The sequence below is a fragment of the Megascapheus bottae genome, chromosome 7, assembly GCF_031878675.1.
Source record: "Megascapheus bottae isolate mThoBot1 chromosome 7, mThoBot2.hap1, whole genome shotgun sequence".
NCBI classification, from domain to species: Eukaryota; Metazoa; Chordata; class Mammalia; order Rodentia; family Geomyidae; genus Megascapheus; species Megascapheus bottae.
In genome coordinates this window covers 68,974,835-68,995,425 of record NC_143515.1, presented here as the reverse complement: position 1 = coordinate 68,995,425, position 20,591 = coordinate 68,974,835, and the positions used below count along the sequence as shown (strand labels likewise).

The following is a 20,591-nucleotide window of genomic DNA, read 5'->3' as shown; positions in this document are numbered from 1 at the left end:
AGTTTAACTGTGATACAGAAGAGGAAAGACAGAGGGAAAGATGTAATTGAGTTGTTTCAAATATTGAAATGTTGAGATGTACTTACTTATTCAGCATAGCTATTATGCCTTTATTCATTTATTACACCCTGTGTCTTAATGCATTTATTATTTGATCCAATATACCTATCTTACCTCTGAGTGGTGTATTTATTAAGAACTCTAAATTCATTTTATTCCATTCTCTTCTGTCCTTATCAACAAGTATTTATTGACCACTTACTATATGCCAACTACTACACCAGGTTCCAGTGACATAGACATGAATATAGTATAGCTCGTTGCATCAAGGGGCTTTTTTATATTTAGTCTCGTACACTGGTTCTCATACTGAGATGATTTTGTTCTCCTCAGGGACATTGGGTAATGTCGAAAGAGATTTTGTCTTGAGTTAGACAGGAAGAGATACTACTGGCACCTAGTGGGTAGAGTCCAGAAATGCTGCTCAACATCTTCCATGGTGCAGCAGCCACCCACCCCCCAAGAGAAGGATGCTCTGATCCAGAGCATGGGCAAAGCTGCAAAGAGCCTTGATACTTGTCTGCATGTAATATGTACAGGAGCTCAGAGGATGGACATTACACACACAGAGAAGCTGGCCAGCTAGGAAAGGAGGACAGATAAGAAACATGGAGGCCCTAGAGAGGGATAGGCATGGAGGCCTGGGGAAATAGGGTGTCAGCCTAGGAGCTTCCAGTAGTTCAAGATGGAGGTATTATGGCTGCTCAGAGTAGAAGTGGCTGAAGTTAGGCTGTGATCCTAAAACCCATGCCAGGTATCTTGGATTCTGCCTATCTGGTAGGAACACACTAAAGGATTCTAAATGAGAAGAAACTCGATTGAATCCTAGGAAGAGCTTTTTGGTGCCAGGCAAACTCTAATAGCATTCACAACGTTATTGGGTATCTGCTATGTCATGGGCACATTTTTTGAGTTCTTTTAGTGAATTAGGTCCTTTAACCTCCCAGTTCTTATGTGTAAATTCTTTTGTTATTCCAATTTTGCAGCTGAGTAGACTAAGGCTTGCTTGATATCATATGCTGAGTAAATAGGAAGCCAGTGTTTGGCTCCAGAGTGGGTTTATAAATAAACCCTTTGCATTTACACTCTAGGATCAGATTCGGGCACCTAAAAATTAGATGTCTGTTTATAAGTCTACATTCCAGAACCTCGTGTGTCTCTAGCTTTAAGAAGAGTGACCTAGAGGCAGCTGCTTTGATTTTTTTCTGAGGAGGAGTTCTCATGGAGCTGTTCATGTTTCAGGCACTGTTGCTGTGGTGGCCAGTCTACAGAGAAACATTTCATGGAAGTGCACTTATGGGAAATCAAATTCACTGTTGCTGTTGGGGATCCATACTTGTGCTTGGTGACTCTCCACACTTCTCCTCAGCCTTGTACTAAACACTCAGCCTTCTCCGTAATGCTATCCAGCCCCACTTGCAAATGCATTCCTTTTCTTTATCCTGATTGAAAAGTAACTTTGCAGGAGGTCCCAACTCCCAGAATTCTATGGGTAATCCACATTGATTCTGCCATCCATGTTTTAACCACAACACCTCCCTCTTCCTTACAAGGCTTTGGCTGTATTAAACAGACCACTTTGTGCCCCAAACTGTCATATCTCCTTTAAAATGAAGGAGACCAAGGCTTCCAGTGGAAGGAACTTGTGAGGCCATGCAGGGAGAAGAGTTTTGCCTGAACCTTTGCTACTCTAGGAGGCCAAGAGTGGGTCACAGGCGGGACCAGAGGACAATCTTACCCGGCATATCTCTCCAGTGTTTTTGGAAAGAGCTGAGACCCATTTTCCTGTTCACATAGGCCTTTAAGTAAATGTGTTTTAAGTATTCTTAAAAGATGGGTGGAGTTTTGGCTAGGCTCAAGAAAAACTGTCTGGTCTGTGAGCCAGAGGGGAGCAGCTTCCCAAAGAGAAAGCTAGTAGATTCAGTAGCATGGGGACACCAGTGACAGCCACTGCAGGTGGCTTCTTTGAGGTTGCTTTATCACTGGTGAGTTCATAGCCCGAAATTATCTCCAAATGACAGATGGAGAACCCTCATGGCTTCTGATATTCGGGATTTTGTGGGTGAGGCCAACTTAGATTTCCAAGTTTTTTTCTTTGTCTTACTTCTTCTTCTAATTATCATTCAGTAGGATAAAGGTTTCTGTGAGCCTCAGTCTTCTCTTCTGCAAAATGATAGGTTGAAAAACTAGAGACCTTATGGCTTTGAACCTGTGGAACCTTTATTACTTTTGTCTGGGGCTGAATACTAGTGTCTGTAATCCTAACTACCTACTTCGAGAGGCAAAGATCTAAGCATCATGGCTCAACTGGTAGAGCACCAAGTTTGAGAGGCAAAGCTAAGGGACAGCATTTAGCCTTGAATTCAAGCCCGAGTACTATGACACACACACACACACACACACACACACACACACACACACATTCTTCTTTAGGATGTTGACCTGCCACCTGCAGTGCCAACAGTAATAATTTTATGTCCAAATCTAAGGCATTTCTCCAACTTCTTTAAAGGAAATGGCTCCAAAAGAATTCTTGGACAAATCAAATATATGATTTGGGGGAGAGGAAAGGGACAGATGCAGCAGAAGCTGTTTATTTGTATTATCTGATTAGTTACTCTTGTTACATATGTTTGAGATTGCAAAGGATACAGTGAATTATAAATATGGATGTTTTCACTTGCATTTTATGAGTCACTCTTCACACCTGTCCCGTGCAGTGTCATCCTCCACCATGGTGTGGGGAATGGTGTTGGCTAAGAACAGTGTTGTGAGTGAGTGCTCTGACAGTTTCCTGGAGCTTCATGATCCTTACTTCTGTCTACATTTTTGACAGACAGGACTTTTTGAATAAGAGGGTTAGGCCTTTCTTGAAATCTTCCTTCCAAGTCACACAATTGACTGAATTGCTGAAGTGGTTGTATTTTGGGGCTTTTTAAAGTTCTTTTCATTTAAAATCAAATATTCGTGATTTTTTTGTAGCATTTATCTATTGGTGAGGGGGCTTTTAAAGTCATATTTAAAAGTCTGTTTTTAACAATATCCAAACACTGAATTTGTGAATACCCAAGAATAATTTCTGTATCTGTGCTAAATTAATGAGTTCTTTTTACTGCTATAGAATATATTGAGTATTATAGTAGCTATAGTGTATCCTTTTGAGGGCTAATAGGAAATGGGAAAAATGACTGCATAAACAAGAAATTCAATATGTAAAATTCTCACTTAAAGGGTACATGTGTGTACGAACGCACACGCATGCACACATGTGCACCAATACTAGGACCTCGGGACTCAGGTACTGTCCTTTTTTTAGCTCTTTCACTTAAGGCTGACAGTCTACCACTTGAGCCACAGCTCTGTTTCTTGTTTTTTTTGGTGCTTAATGGGAGATAAGAGTCTCGCAGATATTCCTGCCCGCTCTGGATTTGAACCATGATCCTCAGATCTTAGCCTCCTGAGTAACTAGGATTATAGCAAAGGCTACTGGCACCCAGTTCATTTAAAGCTCTTCAATTTGTTGTACTGTACATGGAAGCATTTCTTAACTGGCCACTTGATCACAGATGCCTGTAAAGTGGACAAAGGTTTCTGAGGGAGACACAGGACAGAGGTCAAGCCACCAAGATCCCTGCCCCATCTCACTCAACACTCCAGATATTAAGAAGTGTGAGCCCCTTCCAGCCACCTTTCTGCTGACCTGCTGCTGGGCTTTTGTGTAGTGTAATGAGCATTGAGTCATTTGGAAATATGCACTGTGCTCCACAAAAGGAAATAGTAATATAATCAGAAATGATTATATTTCAGCACTTCAGTACTATTGCTGCTATTAATGTCCATTATCACTATATTACCTGAAATGTGTTTAACAATCATAGTCACTAATCAACGTGCCTGTCCTGGAAAATGTGTATTCTCTCCATCTGGATCACACTATGTATTGTGCTGTTACTGTTTTAAATGTTTTTGTTTTTTGTTGGTTTTATTTTTTTCAGATAATTGGAACCTGCTACTTCATACTTTGAGAAGTAATGTAGCGGGTGAAGCCCTGAGAGGTTCAAAGCCTGTGCCTCCATCAGGGAAATAATGCAATTTCCATGCAAAATGATTATAATATTATTCCATGATTACATAGGGGTCGGGGGTAGTCCCGTTTTTGTTAGACTTTTGAAAATGGCAAATTGAATCCCATCCAAGTAATCAGAGGTTATGTGTTTCCAGCACAGTGGGTTTGTACTCATTGGAGGCTCTTTCTCCAGACACCTCTGAGCCATTGTTGACCACTTGAGGTCGACCTAAAGGGCTGGGAAGTTAATTCCCTAGCAGAAACCTTTAGCCAGTAACCAGAAAGAAACTGGACAGACATTCCAACTTCTTGGTCCCTCTGGTGAGTGGAACAAATGCAAGATAGATGAGTTGTCCCTGCCTCCCAGAGGCTCCCAGGGGGATGGCCTAGTTGCTCACACTAATAACCCGTTCAGTGATAGCAACCAATGTTGTTGGAGGGGGGAGTTGTTTTGTTTTTGTTTTTTACTTACCGTGTCATGATCCTAGTCTTCTATCTGAGCATCTGGAATCACTGTCCAAATAAATTGCTTGCCTCAAATCCTTGTATATGTTCTGCTTGATAAGAGAGAGGCATACCTGTCCTTCCTACTCTCCCCTCCCCATCGCTTCCCGGGAGGTGTCTCTGGATTCTGTGTCATGTAACATTTATAGAGGACCTTGGTGGCACCCAGAAGTCTTGGTGTTTTAAAGCGTCATCATCCTGACACATGTAAAGTCCAAATGTTTTGTGCTGGTCAGGCAGGGTGACGGGCATAATTTGTTTTTTCTACCTCTTTTCTTAAACAACATTGCCCCATTCAAATGAGACAAGATGATTTAATCCAAGCTGTATTTAAAGTACCCATAATCAATGCCCTTGTTCAGAACATGTATCTATGTGCTCTTAGATAATTTATGTAAAATTTTAATAGATTTGTCTACAGCAGCCCTTTCTCATCTAAACTGACTGCTTACAGACAGATTGCCTAATTCGGTCCTCAATGTAATTTTTCATATGTGGTTGCCGGACGGCCGTCAGACAGCAGATGATTCCCATTGCAAACACATTTGACATGACTTCTACCATGAGGGAGGGGCACACTCAAGGTCTCCATAGTGGCAAACAGTCAGTGTTCCCTTCTCACTCAGAGGTGCTGAGACCCAGAGGGCTGATGGAAGCCAGTGCTTCCTGCCATAACCCAGAGATGGCCTGCTAAGAACTCATGTCCACTTCTTGCCTCTCTGGGCGAGCATGCCCGGCCCCCCATACCCCATAGGAAGGCTAGGGGAGTGGAGGAGTGAAGGCATCCAAAGTGCCCTCTACCAGTGAAAGATGAGAGCTGACTCATAAACATCCTGCCTTCCTTACCTCTTGGTGGGATGAGTCTAAAAGAGCTCTACTCAGACTCCTGGAGGGTCCCTAGCCAGCCCCATCCTCCTCACTAAGCATCCACCATAGCTCTTCTCTGTCCTTTCTTCTTACATCCCCACTCCTCACCATGCTCCTGGGATCAACTCCCCAGGAAAACACATTCACATCCTTATTTCAGGATCTACAGTATGGGGACCCCAAACTACAACACATGCCCCTCTGAGTACTTTTCCTGTTGGTTTTAGTCTCTTATGGTCTCTTATAGCTCAGGCCCACAGAAAGCCCTCCTGGCCCCACTGACCCAGAGTACTTTCTCCCCCAGACGTCCATCAGTCTCCTCAGCAGAGCCAACTTGGAGCTCACTGTAGGTGGTACCAGGCAGCCTGTGGTTCTGCCTAGAGGGACAGGGTAGGGCAGAGGCAGCTCAGCCAGCATCCAGCTAGTAGTTTCTTGAAAATGAAGGTACTCCATCCAGGTACTTAATTTGGAGTGAAGGTCAGACATGGAACAGGGTGGAGAGTTTAGTTGGACAATGTCAAGAGTACACCTTTTAAGGGGAAGCAAGTACCTATCCTTCCAAAAACTAATGGGAGTGCTGATGGATTGCTTGCACCATTTCCGTCCATTGCGGTAATTGCAAGTTGAGTGCATTATGTTCCAAAGGCAAAATGTTCTCTGGATGTGGTAATCTTCACCATGCTGGTATGTGACAGAGACAACCACATCAACTTCTCAATTTTCTCAATGGAGAGAGATGTGTATAATGTGTAATAAAATAAAAATAGGCCTTCAAGAAGCATCTATGTGTTTCTTTTTTATCAACCTTTAGATGCATTAAAGCCAAGTACAATTTCATATGAATTCTAGATGATATGTAGTATTTTTATTTGCTACTTCATTGCTAAATGTTTCATATAAAACTGAAGAGGGGAAAAAATATACAGTCCCACATATAAAAGAAGAAGCAGATGGCTAAATGTGACCGTGGGAAGCTGCAGAGAATGGAGTACATTCAGAAAGGAAGGCCTCCCCGGGCTGGGGAGAAGCCAAACTGGAGTGGAGGGAAATTTGTACATGTGGTTACCTAAGCTCACCAGTCATTTGCTTCCTCTGTGTTTTGAGTAGCATTCATCAGAATCCACAGGTTATCTTCGTTATTTTTTTATCTTTTAAATGTACATATAAATGAGTATGTATTATTTATAGCTGTCTTTGGATTTATAAACATCAAGCTTGAAAAGTAATGCAGCACAGAATATTTGATGTAATGCTCAGTAGAGAGAAGAAAGGAGGAAAGGAAGGGGACATCTGTTATCTAACCTTTCTAGGGGACTTTCTGGAAGTTCTTCAGTGATAATATAACTGTAGAAAGATCTTGAGGTGAAAGAAAGGGCAACATGCCAGGTCGGTGGCTCATGCCTGTAATCCTAGCTACTCAGGAGGCTGAGATCTGAGGGTCAAGGTTCAAAGCCAGCCTGGGCACAAAAGGATCTGAGACTCTTATCTCTAACTAACTTCTAGAAATGAGAAGTGGGGCTTGGCTCAAGGGTAGAGCCGTAGCCTTAAGCTGAAGAACTCAGGGACAATGCCCAGGCCCAAGGGTAGAGTGGTAGCCTTGAGCTAAAGAGCTCAGGGACAGTACCTAGGCCGAGTCCAAGCCCCATGACCCCCAGAAAGAAAGAAAGAGAGAAAGAGAGAGAGAGAGGGAGGGAGGGAGGGAGGGAGGGAGGAAGGAAGGAAGGAAGGAAGGAAGGAAGGAAGGAAGGAAGGAAGGAAGGGAAGAAGGGAAGAAAGGGCAACAGGCAGGAAGTTAGGAAACCTGGGTTCCTGTCCTGTTTCTCCTGCTATTCAGTCATGTGACCTTGAGCCTTTTACACACATTTTCTCACTGCCAGTCTCCTGGCCTATATCTGGACAATGGATCATGCATATCTGTGGTTCTGAATGAGAATCCACGGGTTCCTATTGAACGCACTGGGTGGTTTAGTTTGTAGAATACAGGAGCTTGGTAAACCGTAGGATCTGATGGTTTGTATTTGTGGTTCTAGGGATGAATCTAAGCATGCTTACATGTTTGGTAAGCACCCTGCCACTGAGCTACTCCACATCCCAGAGTTTGACAGCTTTCACGTGGACCATGACAGGGTACAAACCAACTACTTACCTACACATACTGATAGAGATTAGGAAAATAGATTCAGCCTCTCATTCTGTTCTCATTTTCCTATATTGTCTCTGCATTGGCCAACAAAGCAGAGTCCTTACAGAAAATCCTGGTAATAACTGCTTTCTGCTTAGGTATGGAGAATCATGCCTCTCTGTGGTTTATTTTTGAATGGGTAATTCATCATAGCTGGGTAAAAAAAAAAAAATCCTGTAATCTCCATAGACTTTCTTTCACAATTTTGTTTCCTCTGAGAGTGTAGAAACAGATCCGTTCAAATAAAACAGCTCTTTGCTGGGTGAGGAAGCAATACCTCTCAGACCCACTTGGGGCCAGGAAGGGCTTCTTAGCTGTTGGCCCGAAAGGCTTGGGCTCATGAGCTCAGAGAAGAGGTGGCTAAAAGAGTAGAAACCAGAGCAGTATCTGCCCTCGAGCCTGAACTTGAGTTTGCCAGTTGCTAAGGAGGGATGAGAGCAGTAGGCTGGCACAAAATGAAACTGAAGGCTAAGTGCTTTTTGCCTGTCCTCCTCCTCTCTCCTCTCCTCTACTCTTCCTCCTCTCCCTCCTGTCTTCACGTGCCTGTACCCTCCCCCTGCCCCCATCCTCCTCTCTCTCTCTCTCTCTCTCTCTCTCTCTCTCCCCTCTGTCCCCTCTGTCCTCTCTGTCCCATAGATTAAACTCAGGGTCTCATACTTGCTAGGAAAGGACTCTGCTTGAGCCACTATACTCCTAGTTCTTTACCTTTTAGATCTTCCTACCTCTCTCTACCTCTGTCTCCTGATTAGTGGGGATTATAGGTGTGAACCACAATTCTGAGAGAGACAGAGACAGAGTCAGAGAGTATATGTACATTCACATTCATGTATGCATGTGCATGCCAGCCCTGGGGCTGTTATCCTAGGCTTGGGCACTGTCCCTGAGATCGTTTGCTGATTAACTGGAGATAAGAGTCTCATAGACTTTCTTGCCCAGGCTAGCTTCAAGCCACACTCCTTAGAATTCAGTTTGTTGAGTAGGATTATAGGAGGGAGCCCCCAGCACCCAGCTAAGTGCATTTCTTACCTGGGAATGTTTGGCTCTGGGCACAACCATGATGTTTAGTGATGTTCTTCCTGTTGTTCCTGAGGCAGGGATACGGCCAGGGGTGTGGGCAGACGTGGTCACTCTGCCATTAAATGACAGGGCCTACTTAAAGCCACTCTTCTCAACTGACCAGTCTTTCCTGATCTTGCATACCATACAGGCTCAGCCACCTCCTTCACAGATATACCAACCACAGGAGGAAATAGAAAATGAAGTTCCATTGTACTACACAGCCCATGAGCTAGGCTTCAGAGTTCAGACTTGGAAAAGGGGTTCACAGACCAGTCTACATCTCTGTGGGAGAAAAGAAATAGAGGCCAATAGTCAACCTGTTGTTAGTACTCTCGGAACCCTCCCCCGCTCCATCATTTCTTCTTAAAGCTGTCAAGAGGCTAAGGGGGCAGGGAATGCTGACAGCTCCCCTGAGCATTCACAGCCAAGGCTATTGCTAGACTAGCTGATGGCTGATTCCAGACCTTGGCTGGAAAGGTGGCTGTTCTTCTGCAACCCCAGACAGTCCAGCAGCTGTGACCTGGCTACTTTCTGATGCAGCTAGCTACTTGAGTGTTGGGGGGTACCAGGTTTCAAGCGCCCCTAAAATAATCAGGAAAATATTCTCAGATGGTCACCCAGAGACAGCTGTCAGACAAGAAAGCAGAAGCAGCAGGAGGATGGAAGGCAAGTTCTTTCTCTGGGTTCAGAGTTGAAGCAAGCTCGTGGCTAGGTATGAGTGCCTGCTGTGGCTGATGCGAGGTGGATCTGCTCTCTCAAGTTGGCCTGATCATGACAAGAATCCAGTTCTTTCCTGGGCAACAGGTTGGGATCCAGCTTTCCTGGGGTCCAGCTGGCCAGGCTACAAGTTGTCTCTGCAGGCCTCTTCCCTATCTCTCAGTCTATTGTTTGATTTTACTCCCCAAGCCTCTAGTCAAGTCTTGTTTAAATGTTATAGCCTGGCCCCAGGAGTGGCAGGCGGAATCTAGGGAAGAGACTTGTCCATACTGGTGTTAGAGTTTTAAAGGGGCAACACTCCTGAGGCCAACACAATCATCAGAGTGGGCACGACAAATCACCCCGCATGGAAACCTGCATGGTGCCGGAGAAGGGGGTGCTGTGTGTGTCTCTGGTCCCCTGTGGCAGAGCAGCAGCTGCCCAGCAGTGAATTAGGGACGGCAGCTCTGTCCCGCCTCTGGGGGCTCGTGAGGCAACCTAATGAGGCAGAGGAGATGCAGAAGCACTCCAAACAGCCTGCAGCTCCAGGCAAATGTGAAGCATCATCATGAAAAGCTTAAATTTATGAGTCTGAAGGAGAAGCAACATCTGGGAAGGAATTATTGCAATTTAAAGAAAGGACACGGGCCTGTTTGTAAGAGCAAAATCTGGAAGCAATGTCTGATTTTTCAAAAACTGGTTGGTATTCTAGTCCTGAAACAGTAGTGTGACTGTCTTCCAGATGTTCAAAAAGAAAAAAAGAATAAAACTGTAGATGCCAAGCTGCATCTTGGAGACATTTTCCTTCTTTCAATAGAGCTTTGCTGAGCATCTACTACCTGCCAGGTGTACGCTCAATGTCTGCCTCTTCACTGCCATTCCTGGGCCAGTTAGGCTGTCTCTGTTAGTGCTCGCATTATTCCCTTACAGTGTAGCCTTCAGAAAATGACAGTGATCCTCTTAGGACTGGTCCAGTGGTTGGCAAATCTCTATTAATCAGGGTGAATGGAGGGCATGTGCTGGCATGCAGTGGTGTAGCCCAGTTGGCAAAGCCTCATTCATTTAATTTCTGAGTGATCCGCTGTGGAACAAGAAACTAGTTTGGAGGACCGATTTGATGTGCAACCATTCTCCTTGAGATGTTTATGTGTGGATATCTGGCAGTTTTGTCATGGCACAGGATCCACTTAGGCCCCATACGCATATCCTATTTTCCTTCCCTCTGCATTCTCTTCATCTCACACCAGTGAGAAGATTAGGAAATGGTTTTTGTGTGGTTACGCCCACTCTTCAGGAAGGCTCCATGGGTGACACATGCATTCTTATTGTGACAGTGTTTGCCTGGGATCTCTGTAGACCAGAGAATGATGGGTAACATCTAGCAAAGAGGTTTCTGCAGGAAATGAAGACAGGCGATAGATGGGCTGTGCCTGGTGTGTGGCCCGTTGTGGACACAGAGAAGAACTGAGTATGTACAGGAGTGGGACACTGGGAGGAATCCCACTCATCTGGAATCTGGGCCCAGGATCATGGATGGTCTTTGGTTGAGGAGTTCTGTGACTAATCCTGGGGCTTCACACCATCCCTGTAGTAGCAGGCAGGCTACTTGGAGAGCTGGTGTCCCCTGGGGAGCCTGTTGCTGTGATACAGCTGTGAATTAGCACAGGCTGCCATCCCAGAATGCCATAGCATGGGTGGCTTCAACATCAGAGAGCCATCTCACACCTCTGGAGGTTGAAGAGTCCCAGGGTAAGGTTGAACATGGCGAGGTGCTGGTGCAGGCTCCCTCGTGGCAGGTGAACACGCTCCTTCTAGCACCTCTTATGACAGTCTAATATCACCTCCTCTTTCATAGGATACCAGTGTGGACATTGCCAGGTTAGGCTTCTACTTCCTGGGTGCCATTTAGCTACATTTACTGCTACAAAGTCCCTTCCTTCAAATACAGCCATGTTAGGGCTTCAGCACCAGAATTTGGGAGTACATTTCAGTCTGTGTAGCAAAGGGAACACTGGCAGAAAGTCCTGACCGAGGCATTGTCTTGGAAAATAGACCTGCTCAGCTTTCTGACCAGTGCTCTGTGCAACAAGGGGTGAGAGGAAGAAGGAGGAACTGGGGTTTTCATGACAGGCAGGTGGTATTGCCATGCCCTGGTCTAAAAATAGTAGAATTGCAGAAAAATCAATCCGTTTGTGCATCCAGTCTCAGTGGAATATGGGGGTGGAGGGATAAGGGTAGGGGGTAGTTCTCCCAGGGAGAATGAAAGTTGGTTCCTAGAGTTGGATGACTAAAATGGGTGTTACGATGGTTTAAAGCCCTCTAAAGCTCTGTAGCAAAATGACTTCTTACAGCTTGTTCCCTCTTGTTATGGAGACATTAAATGTCAATGAATTTATTATTTTTTCTCTTATAGGGCAATGATCACAGAGAAGCAGAGAATTGCCCTGCTGTTGGCAGGTGCGATGCAGGTGGGGTGGGATTTTAAAGCCTCTCTGACATGGAGGATCTATGCAGGTGTGTGCTGCTCACTTATTAACCTGACTGCCACCTGGGCAGCTGAGAACTGCTGAAAAGTGGCAGGGGTGGGGCTGATGGCTTACCCAGGTACTGAGTAGAACAAGGATTGTTTACTGATACCTGTATTCCACTGTTATTCAACTAATAGGTGACAACTGCAGAGCAATGTGGGACCGTTATAGTCTTCTGATTAATGGAGGCCCCAAGAGCAAGGGGACTTCAGGAATCTGGAACAAGCTCACAGAATCTGAGTTCCAGTTCCATCTACCCCTTGATTTGCCATGTGCTTTCACACAAGGTTTGGGGTTCTGGTTGGTTTGTTTTCTTTGCTTTATTTTTGGTACTGAGGTTAGCACTCAGGTAGTCAAGTGCTCTACCACTTCAACCACACCTCCAGCTTTTTTTTTCTTCTTTTCAGCTTATTTTTCAAATTTCTGTGACTGGCCTAGGACCGTGATCCTCCTGCCTCTGCTTCTCTCAGAGCTGGGATTATAGGCATGTATCACGACAGGCAGCTTATTCATTGTAACAGTCCCCCCACTCCCACTCAAGCTGGCCTCAAACACTGATCCTCCAAATCTGTTTTCCCAAGTGACTTGGATTTGAGACAACTCTTATGCACCATGAGCCTTGTGTTTCCTCATCTATAACTTTAGAAAACAATGAAAGCAAACGTTATGAGTTGTTTAGAAAAAGTAATTGAGAAAATGTGAATGAGGTAGGCCTTAGAAACTTCAAGAAGCATGAACATTTTGTTATTACATCTCAGGCAGTGTGGCCTCTGCAGACCCAGTGTTGCTTTGACGAATGAATGGCTTTGATAACGCTTGCCAGGTGGTACATCCCGAGCAGTCGAAAGCAAGTAATGGATCTCATCAGTGGCCATCTCCAGCTCTTAATGGAAATAGGAAATCTCTGCATGGTGCTAGGTGGACTCTGAATATACTCCATCATTGCATCTTCGCTCTCCCTTTTAAAAGTAGTGCCTTCCAGCCTCCTCAGCCCATGAACTGTCGTGAACCTGATGGATAAACCTTCTGAGTGTGCTTATTTTTGTGTTGGCGAGGTGCCTGCAGGCTTTGGTGAACCCACAGTTGATATTATTAATGGACGGCCTGTTTTTCTGTCATCTTAAAAGAAAGCGAGTATGAATGAGCATTCCCTCTGCAGGGTACTTTTGGAGCAGACATCCAAGCCTGGTGCCAGCCAGGGCTCTTGTGGACTCTAATCCAGTCTGCTACGGAGGGTGGAGCTGAAGCTGGCTTTTTCCCTATAGCTGTAGCCTCCAGCTCCTTTGCTTTTTCTTTTCCAAAAAAGAAAGTGTCTCCGTTTCCCAGCTTGCTAGGGTTGCTGAACTACTGGGTGCTGGAACCGTAATAGGGGAGCATGGTCAATGGTCAGGCAGAGCTGTTTTCTGATCCTGTCTCAATCTGGAGACTTCTTAATTGGTTTCTCCTCACAGCAGGCAGTTTCTCTCAAAGAAAAAAGAGAGAGAAAGAAAGAGAAAGAAGGAAAATAGTGTCTTTTATAGAGATGTAAAATTTCTGGGGCTCTTGTTTATAATTCTCTTGGCAATCAATTTGGTTCATGTCAGGAACTCTTTACTTACAGACTTTGGGTTGGAATGTTTCTTTTTTCTATCTCCTCCACCCCCCCACCCTTTAAGATCTTGCTGTACTGTCCAGGCTAGCCTCAAACTACACACTGTTCTCTGCTTTTCTATTTATTTATTTGTTTGTTTGTTTGTTTGTTTATTGTTGATCATGAAGCTTGAGCTCAGTGTTTGGGCGCTTTCTTTGAGCTTTTTTGCTCAAGGTTAGAGCCCGACTACTTTGAGCCACAGCCCTACTTTGGTTTTTAGATGGTTAATCCAAGATAAGAGTCCCTTAGCCTTTCCTGGCTGGCTGGCTGGCTGGATTTGAACCACTATCTTCAGATCTCAGCCTACTGAGTACCTAGGATTATAAGCATGAGCTAGTAGAACCTGGCTACCTTTGCTTTTTGGGGGGTGAGTAAGCAGGTGCTCTACCCCTTGAGTCAAGCCTTCAGCTCTGTTTTTGACTGGTTATTTCTAGAGATGGAGTATAGACAACTTTTCTGCCAGGGCTGGCCTTGAATTATGATTCTTCTCTTTTCAGCCTGAGTAGCTAGGATTATAAGTATTATGCAGAGAGAAAATGAAGCCACATTTTCAAAGATGGAATTGGGACTCTTTATTAAAGGCCCGAGATTGCATGACGGGGCTTGAACACGGGGCCTGGGCACTACTCCTGAACTCTTTTGCTCAAGGCTAACACTCTACCACTTTGAGCCACAATGTCACTTCCAGTTTTCTTTCCTTCCCAGAATAGCTTTGACATGTATCCTCAGATCTCAGCCTCCTGAGTAGCTAGGATTTACAGATGTGCACCACCTGTGCCCTGCCTCCTTTCACTTTTCAAATGTCATTTTTCTTTAGACTGCAAGCTGTTCCTCGATGGTGAAATTAGTGAAAGGGAAAAGTCTATGTGGTCAGAGATGTCAGGAAATTCAATTCCAGAGTATCTTCCTCATCTTGCCTAAAGATGGAAAGCCATTCCTTTTTCCTTGAGATTTCTTGGGTTCATTCCAGAGATTCATTTCCCAGGCCATGATCTTTGGAAACTTAAGATTTTAACACTGAAGATTTAGGAGAAAAATTGTGACCAGTTTCTAATCATGTTTCGTACCATGTATTTTGTTAAAGTAGAACTTGTTCCAAGGCATGGATATAATTTATAGGCCTCCTAAAAAGGAAATTAAGAAATCTGAGGTCTATGATAAATGAATCAACATTTATAAAATGGATGTCATGAACCAGATACTCAAATATTGAAATATTATCTAGTTTCTGAAATCTCCAGATATGACTGATTAGAGATTATAGAGAGGAAAAAGAACAAGAAGGAAAAGATGTAAAAAAAATAAAACTCTGAGACATAAATAAAGACTGAGTGTGAGCTCACTTTCAAGAAATGAATTTCTGGTTGGAGTGGATCTTTTTTGGTACAAGGGATTAAACCCAGGACATACTTGCTAGGCAAGCGCTTTGGCCACTGTGCTATATCCCAGCCGAGGAGTCAGTTTAGGTGCTCCTTGACCTAGAACTTGGCATGAATGGTGGCAGTATTAGGCTGTGATACTACTGAGAGAAGAGCAGGAGGAAGGTCCATGGACCAGCTTCTCTAATTTGAAAAACATGTAACAGGTTCATGAATTAAGGAATTGAGTGAAATGCCACAAAAGTAGTTCTCAGTATTAGAATTCTAGTTCTTATCTATCTGGTTCCAAATCTTGAGAGTCTGAAAGGAATAGGCTTTTCCAAATATATGATCTGAAAAGACTTATTAAAAGAACTAATCACAGAAGTCTAGGCAGGGTATAAAGAAACCATAAAAGTGTGTTAGCCCTGGGCTAATAATGAGGATGGAGATAATTACTGCTTCTAAGCCTAAGGGGGCACGGGAGCTATTATGGAAACCCATGAAGAATTCTATAGAGTACTATCTCCCCTAACTTGAGCTATCACCTTCAGTTGAGGGACACAACCAATCCCCAGTCTTCTACTAGTTTAAACTAACCAGAAATCAGAGGGTATCAGATGCCCTCTGTACTGGACAGGTATACCTTCCAGGTTGTAGACTAGGGAGAGAATAGGAGGAAGACCTGGACAACCAGAATTTTCTCCAGCCCAGTTGCTAACTTGTCAATTCATGTCCAGACCTTTAATACACTGGGGAAAAGTTCCAAAGAACCCAGCACTGCATGTAGCTTATTTTTGTCCAGTAATAGTTCAGTGATCACCTCTGGAATTGATCCTTGGCACCACAGTTTAGGAAAGACAAGGCCACTGTTATCAGAACAGGTTTTGAACTTCGCTATGTTCCTCTATGCCATACACACTACCCTACTTCCCCCAGCTCCTGTTTGGCCTGCCTAAAATAAGTCAGCACATCCTGGTTATAGCTCAGGAAGTGGGCGTTAGCTGGCCAAAGAGACTTGAGCCATCTGGGTTGAAGAGAAGGAAAGCAGATTAGCCTGACACTGACCTCTGAGAGTTTTGTCTCAAGAGATTGAGGGCTTCATCTGGATGAGTACCCTGAGATCTCCAGGTTCTCTCAGCAACCTATCTAGTGGCCGACTAAACTTATAGAAACCTGGGTACTCGCCTCTCTGACTTTACAATCTACTGGAATCTCCCAGGTCCATCCCTGGAGACCTCCTTGCTGATCCTGAAACAGAGCATCATGTCACTCTTTCACCTCCCCACCTCTCACTGGCTCTTCCCTCCACCTCAGATGCCTGCATAGTCTACTCCATTCAGTACTTGTACCAACGTTATCCCTTGCCCATGAAGCTGACCCCACCTACCTTACTTAAACTGCGCTGCAGCCCTCTAACACACTCCTTGCTGTTTTATCCTTCCAAGCAGCATTTCTAACATGCCATGTAATTTTCATATATTCTTAAGTTTATAATTTCTTGTCTGTTTCTTCCCAATAGACTAGAAGTTCTGAGTGTAGGAATATTTTTATTCACTTATATATTCTCTGTTTGTCTAGAACAAACCCTGACACAGAGCAGCCACTCAGTAAACACGTATTAAATAAAGGAGTGAGGATCTCAAGAACCTAAAAGTTTGCTCATCACCTTCTACAACATTCTTTTCACCAATATTTACCTGCTGAGGATCTTTCCCAAAAATCCATGGGTCGTCTAATCACCAGAATCACCAATACCTTGTGGCCAGAGTGATCAATGTCTCTGCGTGTGCCACCCGGGCTTGGTAGAGGAAATCTACTCGTGACTTTGGCTCTGTGTCAAAATTAAATAGTGACCTTGGCTTACTTTGCCTCCCCACAGAGGTTATTCCTTAATTGTAAAGGGAACATGCTGTTCTTGGGAAAGCAGTATTTTTGCTACCTTCAGCTTTCTAATGGCTATTTGATATGGCTCATGGGTGTCCCTGTCATTGGCAGCTGAAAAAGCTTAGTAGAGAAGATCTGAGAAAGACCCATGGCATCGTTACAGAGAACGCTGGCCATGAGGTAGAATTAGTTTACAATAACTTATATACCTGTCCAAATCCTTCATATCACAGTAAAGCTTTCCCCCGCTACCCAGGACCCTGGAGTACTAAGAGAGAGTAAAAAAGAAAATCAATTGATAATGATATATTCCATTTAAAAAAATATATTGATTCTCAGGTAATGACAGCCACACGCTTTTGCTGGGGAAGATGCCATTTCCCGTCATAGCAATGACTTTCTCATATATTACATCTGAAAGAGCAGACAAGGAATAGCCCTGCTTCTCCATAATAGATAGCCTCTTTCCACTGGGTATTAAATCTCTCTCTTTATATGTATTTAAAAAAAAAAAAAAACTTCTCTCCGAGGAACCCATTCTTTGCCTCCTCAAGGTCTTCTTGCCTGTTGTCTTAAAAGAAGTCATGATTTGTCTCTGTAATTCTAGAGTTTGTGTCCTTTTCAATGTTAAAGAGTTGAATTTTTTATTTTTCTCCCTCACTGGATTTTCTTTGTTTGGATTAGGTGGGAAACAATGCCTTTGTTCTCCATCTTATTCTGTGTGAGTGGCTTAATGGGTGTGGATTGGGGCCGGCCAATGTTGGAGAAATGGGGAGGGTCACTTGCTAGGGCAATCTGCTGCCCACTGCATCCTACTAAGAGCAATCTGCTCATTGCTATAGCAGAGTTTGGGCTCTCTCTATTTCACTGTGCCTGTGTGACATAGTCTACAAGAGGAGGCTTAGCTTCAGGGAAAAAGCCGAGGCAAAAGTTACCTTCCATTTGAGAGTTGGGAGGTCACATGAGGAACTAGTACTCAAAATAGGTTATTTGTTAAAATCACTTTTCCGCACTCCAACCTCCCTCTTCCTCTCTCATTCTAGACTGTGTGGCTTCCTCGTGATGCTCTCCCTCTGCTAAGTGTTGGTGGCCATCGAGCTTTTTGCATCCTGGGGACCAATCCTGAGCTTGCCAGAGACGGGCGGCGAAAGGTAAGTCCAAGCTCAGCTCATCCGGAAGAAGGGAGTCAGTCATCCCATCTGGGAAGAGCTGGCTGTCTTCTCTTCCAGTGCAGGTCTAGGGAAGAGAGAAAAGGAAGCTAGTCTCTTACTCTTATTCTTGTGAGATTTTTCTCCCACAGGTATGTGATCCAGGAGAGCCCTAGATTCACTAAGACATCTTGATCTCAATCACTTGTGAATTTTCTCCAGGGTTTTACATCTTAGGGTGGTCAGCAACTACTTGACCTTGAAACTCCTCTAAACTCTCATTCTTCTCATAATTTAACAAATTCAAGCCCTTTCACTTAATTTTTCTTATTCACGCATACTGTTAAATTTCATGCAAATATTATTTATTCATGAAGACTTTGAAAGATGGGTTCAATTCCTAGCACCCTCCCCCCCCAAAAGAAAGTACTTTAAAATTCCCTAGTGGCAAACACTTTAATGTCGTGTTCCAGGCTTATTTCTTATGAATATATATACACAATACATGGGGTCAAACTGTGTGCACTACTTGTTGAGATATTGTGTCTCAACAGCATGTTAAAGTATGTTTAATGAATAGACACTATCTCATCATTTGTCAAGATCTCAAATTATAGGGATGTAATAATAAAATTTAGTTGATACTAAATTGATAATGATGGATCATTTATCAGGTTTTAAATATTTTACTGTTATCAATAACATATTTTTTGAACATGCCCTTTGCTGAATCATATGATTACTTGCTTGAATTTACTTTATAGCAACTTTTCCATTTCCAAACCAGAATCAGAAAGTCAGGATCACACTGGGGAATGAGTTCTACTTGGTAAAGGTATGCATCTCATAAACAAAGCTGCCCCATTTCCCTAACCCCCCACCCCCGAGCAGGCCTGGTATGTGCCTACGGAAGGCATGGCATTGGATCTGGAGCTGCCAGAGTCCCACGCTGGGGAGACAGGCTGGAGCTGGGATGAAACACCTGTGGGGAGGCAGAGGGAGTCTTTAGGAGTCTGTGGGTAGCTAGGCATGATGATGTGATCTATAATCCTGGTATTCAAGAAGTTGAAGCAGAAGTTTTGCGTTTAAGGCAAAGGGGGAGTGGGAGCGGGGAGGGGGCGTGCGTGTCGAGAGCGCATTAGAGAGCCAGTGGCCCATACCAGTAATCCTGGCTGATTAGGAAGCTGAAATCTGAGGATCTCAGTTCACAGCTAGCCCAGCCAAAAAAGCACTTGACATACTTCTCTCCAATTATCCTTCTAAAAGCTGGACATAGAGCTGTGACTTTAAGTGGCAGAACCCCAGGCCCTGAGTTCAAGCCATAGTATTGGTGCACACACATGTGCATGCACAAGCACACACACACGGGCCAAAGCTGCATCCATAGGAGCACACAAAGCCTGAGCAAACACAGGTCATAGCGACCTAGGACTGAAACATGTTCAGTGTGATACTGTGCTTCATTCCCTCTGACCACGAAGTGGTATCATCCGTCGAGAGCTGTCTTGTGGCCTTACACTCCAGCTTCCTTCAACAGGGGCAGATAACAGCCAACAAGAGTTCTGTCATGTACAGATTCTCTGCTGGTCAGTTTTGCTTTGACACAGACAGTAGGATTGAGCATAGCCCACCACTCAAAGAACCGTTATACAAAAAGAAGAATATATATCTCTTAAGATCCCAACTTGTGGGTAGCCCACATTGTCAGGGAGGAAGTGGGAGGAGAGATTCAAGCTCAGTGTGGATCAGCTGCCTAAATGGAAGAGGCCTCACTGCCCAACAGTGTCTCTAGCCGCTGCCATGCAACATCCCAGTGGGGACAGCCAGAGGAGGACAGATGGGTTCCTGACCTAGAATGCTGGTGGGCTGTTGGCATGAGCCCGATGACACCACTGATGGGAGGCAGCTGTCTTTTCCATTATCCTAGCCCATGGGGAATGATTTGCTTCTGCGACTGTCAAATCAGAGAAGGAGAGTTGGAAACAAGACAGTGAAATGGGTTTGGTGATGGCTGTCTTCCTTCTTAGAGGGACCGTAGCAGAATGCATGTCTGAGAAGAGATTTAAAGCTGTTCCTCATAGCTTCCCTTGGGTATGTGGGCATTGAGAGGGTGGCAGGAAAGATGGGAAAGTGGAGGAATGTGGTTCCTTAGGTGGTATTTCTTAGTTTGTAGCCTTCTATTTCCTGCCTCTTGTGCATGGTGGCATGTGGCTCTCGTAAGTGCCAACCCTGGACGAGAGTGGATTTAGGATGGCTATGTGTGGGGAGACTCTGAAGGTGAGATCACCAGACAAAGCTGATAGGTCTTTCATGGGCTTCAGTGTCCATCCACATGCCCAGACTGGGATGTTAATGGAAGATGTGTGTTTGTCTTCGCTCGCAGTGGCCAGTTCTTGGAAGGCAGGAGTCCTGTGTGATGAATCTGAATTCTACCCTTCCTCACTTGTACCGGTGCCCACTGGGCCTTCAGCCAACAGCACAAAGCCAGGACAGTCTCTCGGTACCTTTGTGTATGGTCCAGTTCTGTATATACTCTTCCCTTGCAGTTAGAATCACCACTGTAAATGGTCACAGGGGACCTTGTGACCACTGTGGAAGCAGGTACC

At 44.4% G+C, this 20,591-nt stretch overlaps 1 protein-coding gene across 2 annotated transcripts in view; it reads left to right on the top strand.

Moving 5' to 3' along the window:
* Window positions 1–20,591, top strand: part of Klhl29 (kelch like family member 29) — a 280,806-nt gene that overhangs the window by 58,086 nt on the left and 202,129 nt on the right. The window contains exon 2 of one of the 2 annotated variants that reach the window (XM_090337382.1): window positions 17,881–17,988. The gene's annotated coding sequence lies outside the window, so the exon portion shown is untranslated. Of the gene's footprint in view, window positions 1–17,880; window positions 17,989–20,591 lie in introns of those variants that run through there. The other variant, XM_090337381.1, reaches the window with a different exon arrangement.